The sequence below is a fragment of the Mustela lutreola genome, chromosome 13 (genome assembly GCF_030435805.1).
Source record: "Mustela lutreola isolate mMusLut2 chromosome 13, mMusLut2.pri, whole genome shotgun sequence".
In the NCBI taxonomy this organism is placed as follows: domain Eukaryota; kingdom Metazoa; phylum Chordata; class Mammalia; order Carnivora; family Mustelidae; genus Mustela; species Mustela lutreola.
In genome coordinates, this window is record NC_081302.1 from 46,070,930 (window position 1) to 46,079,991 (window position 9,062).

Consider the following 9,062-nt stretch of genomic DNA (forward strand, 5'->3'; position numbering starts at 1 on the left):
AGCTTGGACTCTGAAGGCATAAACCATTGTCAAATAAATCTAAACCGATGTATTCATTTTTAATAAAAGAAAATGTGACATAGCATGGCCACAATAATATGTAATTTCATCCTTGCATTTCAATTCTCAGGGGTTATTTATTTCTCCTTAAAACATTACAGAAAACTGCAAGGGGTGAGATGAAAATAAATATTCTCACCTAGAATGATCTTCATTTCATCAGCATTTTCCCTGCCATGGAGAAACAATAGTGGAATCCTCAAATATGAAGCCCCAGCTACAATTTAACTATATAATAATTTTAAATACCCAGTCTGACACATAAATAGTTAGAAGGGATGATTTAAAAAAAAAAAACTATTTAAAGACCTTTTATTTGGATATTTAAATTTCCAACAAAGAAGGTAACTCCCACAGGAAAGATATAAATATTAATTGTGAAAAATAAAGAGAATAGAACAGACATGGGAGTATTTTATTAAAAATGTCTCTCAAGATGAATAATCCACAGGGTTAATTGACAAAGCTATTTTTTAAAAATGTCTTCCTTCATGTGACATTAGGTTTTGGACCTCAGGTTTTTTTTCTCTCTTTTTCTCTTCCTTGTTTTCCTACTTGCATTCCTCCCCTGCTGTTTTCAAAGTAGGATTTGTTTGTTATATTAAAAACACATAAACAAGTTGGTAAATGAAATAGAAATAGAAATAAACATTCCATGAAACTGTAGACTCTTTCTTCACTGACAAAGCAGCTGAGTGAGCTTTATGGGGACCCAGGCAATGTTAGGCCTTATTTTTCAATGATCAGAGTCATTAGTTATGTCCTCTCTACTAATGCCCAACATATCACAGAAAATTCTAGCTCCTGAATATAACTGTATTTGATGTAAGGATGCCTTTCTTGAAACTCATATCATTCAAAAGAACGATCAAATAATTAATGAGTTTGATTAAAAAAAATTCCAATGCAATTGAAGAAGTGCTAACTTTCAAGGACACAGTATCTAAAACTTTAGTTTCCATGCTGAGGAGAACCTCAAAAAGTTAAGGAGGAAGAAAGTTTGGCAGGTCCCTCAAAAAGTTAAACACAGAATAACCACGTCACTTGGGAATTCCACTCCTACATTTATACTCCCCCAAACTGAAGCACGTACTCCAACAAATACTTATACATCTATACGTGCATGCTTATACCAGCACTCTTTCTAATAGGCAAAAGGTGGAAACAGCCCAAATGTCCATCAGTGGATGAAAAGACACATGCATTGTCGTCTATACACACAATAGATTATTATTCAGCTACAAAGAGGAATAAAGTACTGATTCATGCTACAACATGCACAAACCTTGAAAACATGCTAAGTCAAGGAAGCCGGAAACAAAAGGTCATATATTTTATGATTCCATTTCTAACGAATATCCAGAGGAGTTCGATCCAGAGAAACAGATGAACACTGGTGGTCGCCAGGGGCTGGGAAGGAGGAGCAACTACTTAATGAACACAGGATGACAAAAAGGTTTTAGAACTAGGTTTCCCAATATTGTGAATGTTCTAAATGTCACTGAAATGTTCACTTTATTGATTTTTTTAAAGACTTTATTTATTTATTTGAGAGAGAGAATGAGCATGAACAGGGGATGGGGAAGGCAGAGGGAGAAGAAGACTCCCTGCTGAGCAGGGAGCTCAACACGGGGCTCAACCCCAGGTCCCCGAGATCATGAGCTGAGCCAAAGGTAGATACTTACCCAGCTGAGCTACCCATGTGCCCCTGAAATGTTCACTTTAAAGAGGTTAATGTAATGCTGTGTGAATTTCACATTAAAAAAAAAAAGAAATTAAAAAAAAAAGCAAACAAGTAGCCTTCCAAAAAAAAGATGTTAGGGAATGAAAACTCAAAGCCACTGAAATTATAGCTCAGAAAAACAAGAGCAGGAAGCATTGGACAGTCAGAGTTGGATGTAAATGAACATGTGATAAGATGAGAAAAAAGAAAAAAAGTGAGCCCAGTGGCAAATATATTATCAACAAAAACTTTCATAGAAAAACATTCTTAACAAAAGCAAGCTCTCTCTATTAAATATATATATATTTATTTGCAAGAGAGAGAGTGAGCAAGTAAGAGAGAGAGAGAGAGCACAGAGGTCAAGTGAGAGGGAGAAGCAGACTCCCCACCAAGCAGAGAGCTCAATGTGGGGCTTGATCCAAGGACTCTGGGATGACCTGAGCCAAAGGCAGATGCTTAACCAACTGAGCCACCCAGGTGCCCCAAAAGCAAGTTGTTCTCTAAAGCAAACTTAGGAGAAGCTCTTTTTAAATGAATGACATGTAAATGGTAGATGTTTTTAAAATCTCTATTTTTGAACCAATTACCTAGTAAAGGTCCTATTCAATTGTTTTGGCTGATAATAGATAACTCAGAGTTCATTAAATGTATGATGTATACTTCAAGGAGTTTAAATATACTCCCTCAATCTTACTTACAGTAGAGTTTTGGTCTGTATAGCCCATTTTCTGAAAGTAATGCAAAGGAAAATTTGAGTCTATCTTTGGTTCGTTGTTAAAAAAAAAATCCGGGGACGTTAGGTTTAAATAATTTTAGCATATGAAACAAAGCACTCTATCAAAATAAGGGATGTGGAGCCACTCTTAGTACAAAAAGAAGACTAAAGACATCCACATGTTGGGTCTGAGTTATAGAGATGGCACGATAGAGTTATTTCAAATAATTTTAATGATTAGGGTAAGTTAATCTGAAAAAAAGGAGAAAAGCAATTTGAAAAAATGGAGACCATGTTGAGTACAATACAGCAGGATAAGAGAGCAAATAGGAAAAAGAAATGGAAAGTGTTCAGGAAGCAATTACTCGCTATCCCAGGGTTCTGTGAGTGATCTAACAGTAGGTGCCCCGGGAGTGGAAAGGGGCCACGGTGAGTGAATAGGACTGGAGGGAAGTAATCAGAGATAAGAATAACGAGTATCAGAGGCACAAGACACAGAATAGAGAGAGACGATGACAAAGTTTACAGCCTGAACTTCAAAGGCATGGCACAATAAGGAAGAAAGCTAAAGCTGAGAACAGAATAAAGGGTCTGCTCACAAATATTATGAAAATGTAAGATGATGGAATACAAGCTTGCCAAAGGAGGCCGTGAGGGCATATGACAGAAAGCCCAGAGATGAGGTGCAGAAAGCAGTAACATTATCAAAAGCATAAATGAGTTTTTAGCCTTCACGTTCAAATGTGTAGATAGGAAAGGTGACTAGGTGCTGCGGTTCAGAACATAATTTTCCAAAGAAACAAGTTTGGAAAAGCACAGTCTCATCTTGACTGCAAAGTGGGTAATTAGTCACTGGCAATCAGAGATATACACAGGGGCCAGAGTTTCTCTTCTAGGAGTTTCAAGGAGATGCCGTTAACAGAAACTAAAACAGAAACTCTCCCAGACACTGACCATGTCCCTGGGGAGAAACCAAACAAATGGCACCACGTAAATAACCATAGGGGAGGCAAATCACTAAGGAAAATGATAAAAGAAGTCATTTATCCTTCATCACGTTTAGAAACAAATGTGAAAATCAAGGAACATATTTAACTATCTATTGGAATTATACCCAAAACATATCTAAAATATTTATATTTATGTATACATATCGGTATCGAGCCAAGTGTGCTGTCTTAATGACTGTTAATTATAATTTCAAAGGTCAAATGATATGGTTTTTGCATCCAATTTTGTCTCTTCCAGCTCTGCCACTTAAATACTTCTAAGTGTCAGTTTTCTGATCGGGGGAGGAGCTAAGGAACCTCCCGGATGTGCCACTTGGCATTGAAAGGACAGTATGAGATAATGTTGTGATGTGCTCTGCTGTTGATGAGGCACTCTATTAATTTGGTTGTCACTATTATTATTAGTTATCATAAATGGTCATATTGCCAGTATGTCTTAGTCAACATGGAAAGGGGAAACAAGGTTATGGTCAAAAACAATATAAAGCTTATTGGGGTCTAGATGTAACATGATGCTAAAGAAAATAACAAGCTCACGTTTTTCCTCCAGAATTGTTTTAATTAAATGCTATATTTTATGAACAACCATAGTTTTGTCATAAAAGAGGGAAGACAAACGTTAAAAAATGCTTCAAACAGAAATTAGTCCAGTGTAATTAGTGTGAATTATCAAAATACCAGCATATAAGGGCACAAGTGCCCTATTATAAAAACCAGGTGTTTAAACAAGATAAAACTGCCTCCTGAATCAATAGGGGATTTGAGCTGAGTTATGCTTTTCAAATATAGAAAAGATTGTTTCTAATTGCTTTTTCCATAGGTACCAAATTTGTACGCATTATAAAAATGTTTCAAAAAGAAGTTATCCATGTGATGTGAACATTTGCATGCATTTCAGCCACCCTCAATGTATCTTTGGCCCTGACTAAGAAAGAGAATTTAAATATCAATCTAGTATAGAATAATAGAAGGGAAGATGCTAACCAACACGGAAGGGGAAAACATTTCTTCCAAAATCTTGAGTTTAGCATAGAAATTTCTGCATAAATTGTAAACCCTGGGAAGGGCGTGGAAAGATGAAACAAGGTCCTGAAAGAGGCAGAGGGTAGCAGGCTCGAGAGATAGGTGGTGGGTTTGGCCTTGAAAAGAAAGGAATACCTGAGCCTCTGAGACAAAGGGGGAGGAGGAAGTGCAGGGGTGAGTGCAAAGAGTTTATAAATAAGGGGTCAGGATTTAAGAAAGATCATACTAAATGGCCTCAATTTTCTTGATTAATTGGGAGACAAGATTATCTTCTGAGAGTAGGGCAGGCAGGGGCAGGTGGGGGGAGCTAAAATTAAAAGCAAAACCAAATGAAGCATTAGTCATTGTCAAGGATCCAGGACTGGGATTAACCCTAAGAAAAGTGAAACTTTTTTGTTTTCCTTTTTTACATCTTTTCCCAATAGATGTAAAAGATTGCAATCCAGAATCCTCAATCCTCTGACATGACTGTCAGATTATCCTTCAATCGTCTATGCCACTTCCATATTCTTTCTCATACATATTCTTCAGGAAGCAGCTAAAGACACACATAGTGGGGCACCTGGGTGGCACAGTCAGTTAAGCGTCCAGCTGTTGGTTTTGGCTCAGGTCGTGATCTCAGGGTTGTGGGATGGAGCTCTGTGTCAGGTTCTGTGCTGAGTCTGCTTGGGACTCTCTCTCTCTCTCTCTCTCTCTCTCACTCTCTCCCTCTGCCCCAAGTACCTGCATGCTCTCTCAAATAAATAAATTATTCTTTAAAAAAGAGAGAGAGAGAGAGGTACACACACATAGTTTGTGTTTTGCTCTGATTGAAATAACTGAGGCAATAATCTCCAATTCCCCCAGGTTACCTATGCTTGCAAAAACTGGTTCTCCTACGATTGATTGATAAGAGAAGTGACTTCTAAGACCCAAGGCATAAGGCTGTCTCTTTGCAATAACATCATTATGAATCCTTAGTTCCCAATAAACATCTTCATCTCTGAAGATAATATCCTGGGGGAAATGCCTGCAATCTCTAATTACTACAGGGTTTCACAGGAAGCGGTCTGAGGGTAAAGTCAGTTTGCTCTCCTCCTTACATTTGCCAAGAAACAACTTCAGGATCTTGTCCCTTCCATTTTTACCAAAAGAAGTAGAAGATAAAGAAAAGTCTGAGAGTATCTTACCAATGAAGCCCACCTGTCTGTTTACTAAAAATAAGTATCTTTTGACACCTCAAACATTTGCAAAGATTCTCCCCTTGCCCCAAACTCTAATCAGGCTCCTCCCCTGAATTTTCAACTAGGACTCAACTTTTGAATTACTGGTTCATCTCTGCATTGTTCAATTTCAGCAAGAATCCTGTTAAATTAGTTTATCCCTCATCCTCTACAGATTGTCACTTCTGATAGCCAATTGCATTTTCTATCATCTCCCAGGTGATGTCCAATTGCCCTGGCCTGCCTTCAGCAAGGATGCTGGTAGGTCAGTTTTGCCAGAATCCTCTTACCTCTGATGTTTCCTCTTGGTAATTTTCCATCCACTGACTCCCACCCTGCTCCTTGACTCTAAATTCTCACTTCTTCAGGTTGCAGTCAGAGTTGAGCTTATCCCTCTCTTACACTGCGAGACCCCACTGCAGGGTCCCCACACCTATGGTGAATAAAGTCTGCCTTACTATTCTCTAAGTGTCATGATTTCTTTTCTTTAACAGCATCAACATTTAGATGCAGATTTAGAAAGATGACCAAAACGTCAGTCCACATAACATAAATCTGCCAAACCACAATGAAGTGGGACCCATGATATCACAGCGTCTGGTGAAATAATTGTCTTATTTTTGAGAAAGTTCCCTAAGCGGATCAAAAATTGTTGCACTGGTTTCTGGCTACACTGAAGGCAAAGATGTTGATGAAACCTCCAGGAGGGAAGTCTGCTGCCAATTCTATTAGAGGGGCTCCTTGAATCTTTGGTTAACCTTTATCAAGTCCTGTAAGAGTTGTTCAAAACAGCCGGTCAGGAAGGATTTGGGGCTTCTGGGGCTGGAATGTATATGAAACTATTAAATGTTTTAGTAGCATACACGCATAGAGAAGACAGGAGCATATATGTCCGCTAACCCATTCTGAAGGCACAGTTTCGTCACCAGCTCTTATCCATAGCGAATCCACATGGAAAATCATATTTGTGGGTTGTCTACCGCACAATAGCAAAGCCCCAGATGTATGGCCAGGAGAAAGGAAATGATGAAGCTGTACAATGTCTTGGAAATAGCCGGGTCTGCTTCAAAGAGATAGAGGCTCTGTTACCCAGGGCACAGCCTGTCTTCTCACTAACAATCAGCCCATGAAAGGCTGTCGTTGGGGCTCCTCCTACATGTGTCGGAGCTCTGAGAATCGGTGGTTTGATAGTGAGCATTGAGTTGAAAATTATGCGTCTCAGACATCAGCAGAGACCCAGGAACCAATCAAACCTGAATACCTGAGGACAGACAAAATGGGATGGCATGATCGGATTTAAGCACATTTACTAACTCACCTTCCAACCATCTGACTATTAATAATTGTAGTTCTTCAACAGAGAGGAAAATGCATTAAAGAGGCTGCTGTGAGTCACTTTGTTTCATCCTAGCTGAAAACAAATGTAATCTAAGAAACTCTTCCTTTGTCATTATAAAATAACATCCTTCCGTCTGTTCATAGCAGTAGATCTGTGTTGATTTCATGATTTTCAGAACATATTATAGTTATTTAAGAGGCGGTTATTGGTGAAAGCTGGGTAGGAGATACACAGGAACTCTTTCGTGACTTCTTATGAGTCTCACATAAGGGGTTTTTAAAAATCAAAACAAAACAAAAAATCCTTCTGCACACAAATTTGTCTCGATGTGTATCCAGTGACCGATGAGAAAAAGATGATCTACATTATTAGTGAAGTGCTTCCCTTGCTATCCTTGTTGCAGATTTCTACGTCACCTGTTGTGTCAAGGTAGTAATAGAGGAGGTGTGAGGACTCGGTCTGGTCTATGCAGGCGCAATACCAGGGCAGAACTGTATGAAGACTCTTGGGTACTTGTCACTGGCTGTCGCTCGCTCCCTTCCTTCTCAGTACCTGCTCCCGGGGTCCCCAAAGAGTAGTAGGCAGAGTGGGAGCAGAGTCGAAGTGTCACAGTGGCGTACTCACACGGGTGTCAGAGAATGGAGAATGGGGAAGACGAGACCGCAAGGAGAGGCCCAGGAGGAACAAACAGTAAAAAATCCCAACATGGACAAGACCAACCAGGAAAATGAAAAAAGAAAAGGACAGAATGGAGCGAGTTGCTAATAGAGGAGAGCCCTTGGCCCTCCCTCTGGAAGCTAGTGACTACTGTGTGCCTAGAGTAAATCCTAGGCAGTTCGATGTTAGGCAACCCATCCTGCAGTGTGGGTGGGACGTGATTCCCAGGCTTGGATCCACAGGCCAGGATGAGAGAAGGGAATGTGGAAAGGATTGGGGAGGCGGTGAGACAGCAGATGGAACAGTTGAGGGAAAAGCAAATCAGTCACAGTCTGCGGGCAGTTAGCTCTCTCCTCATCATGACCATCAGGAGTTTTGCCTTGTGCCTTGAATCCTGATTTTATTTTCCCCCTGAAGTTAATTGGAAGACACTCACGCTTCTTATACTCACATGTGCTTGAAGTACCTTTGTTGTAAACCTTTTGGTGTCACATGTCTCCTGTGCTTCCCCTATGACCAGCTGCTAACTGAATGTTGCATTTGACCCAATCTATAAGATTCTGTCAGATGGAGAGTTTTACCCTATTGCATGGCAAGGTGTTCATTATATATTATGAAGATAATAAAGCAGTTTAAAAGTAAAGAAAGAAAGAAGGATGGAAGGAAGGAAGGAAAGAAAGAAAGAGAGAGAGAAAAAAAAGACAAGACTTTTGGACATTTGTCATATGTGAAGAAAAAAAATTCACAAAGCCCATGGTTTCTGAAGCTGTGGTGCAGCTGGGCCCATTTATGACCCATACCTGAATTGGGCCCTTGGTTTGGCCCAGGGACTGGTATCCTTCTCAGTAGTTAAGATGGGAATGAAGGTCAACTTGCTGACCATTCTACCTCTTCTATTTATACGCCTCCTCATCCCTATGAGCTAGATAAAGCAAGCACGGGTCCAGGCCTCACTGGTTCACCAAAGGCTGACTAGAAATTGTCCTTCTCTGAACTGGGTCATGCAGCCTAATGATGCTCCCATGCCATCCCCACTGCTCAGTAATGCAGGCCCACCCTCACCCGTGGACGGACCTTTCTCTAAATTCTCACCAGGCCAAGGCAAAGCCCTGTTGTTAGACAGCATCTAACCGCACCTTTAACATCTTGAATTGGCCTTTCTTGTTCACGATCATTCCACTTGTAGTGACCCTACCACAGTTGCTTGGATAACCTGTTCTACCTAAGCAGCTGATCAAAGAGAGGTAGAAGAAAGCATTAACATCATACTTGTCTCTCAGCCAATTTGGACACTGATCCCAAGTTTCCAGAAATGTGCCAGAGACTTGAATAG

The 9,062-nt window shown here is 40.0% G+C and overlaps 1 pseudogene; it reads left to right on the plus strand.

Annotated features, from left to right (window-relative positions):
• The first annotated feature begins 7,710 nt into the window (after nucleotides 1-7,710).
• On the plus strand, nucleotides 7,711-8,120 carry LOC131814162 (protein BEX1-like; annotated as a pseudogene).
• The last annotated feature ends 942 nt before the right edge of the window (nucleotides 8,121-9,062 follow it).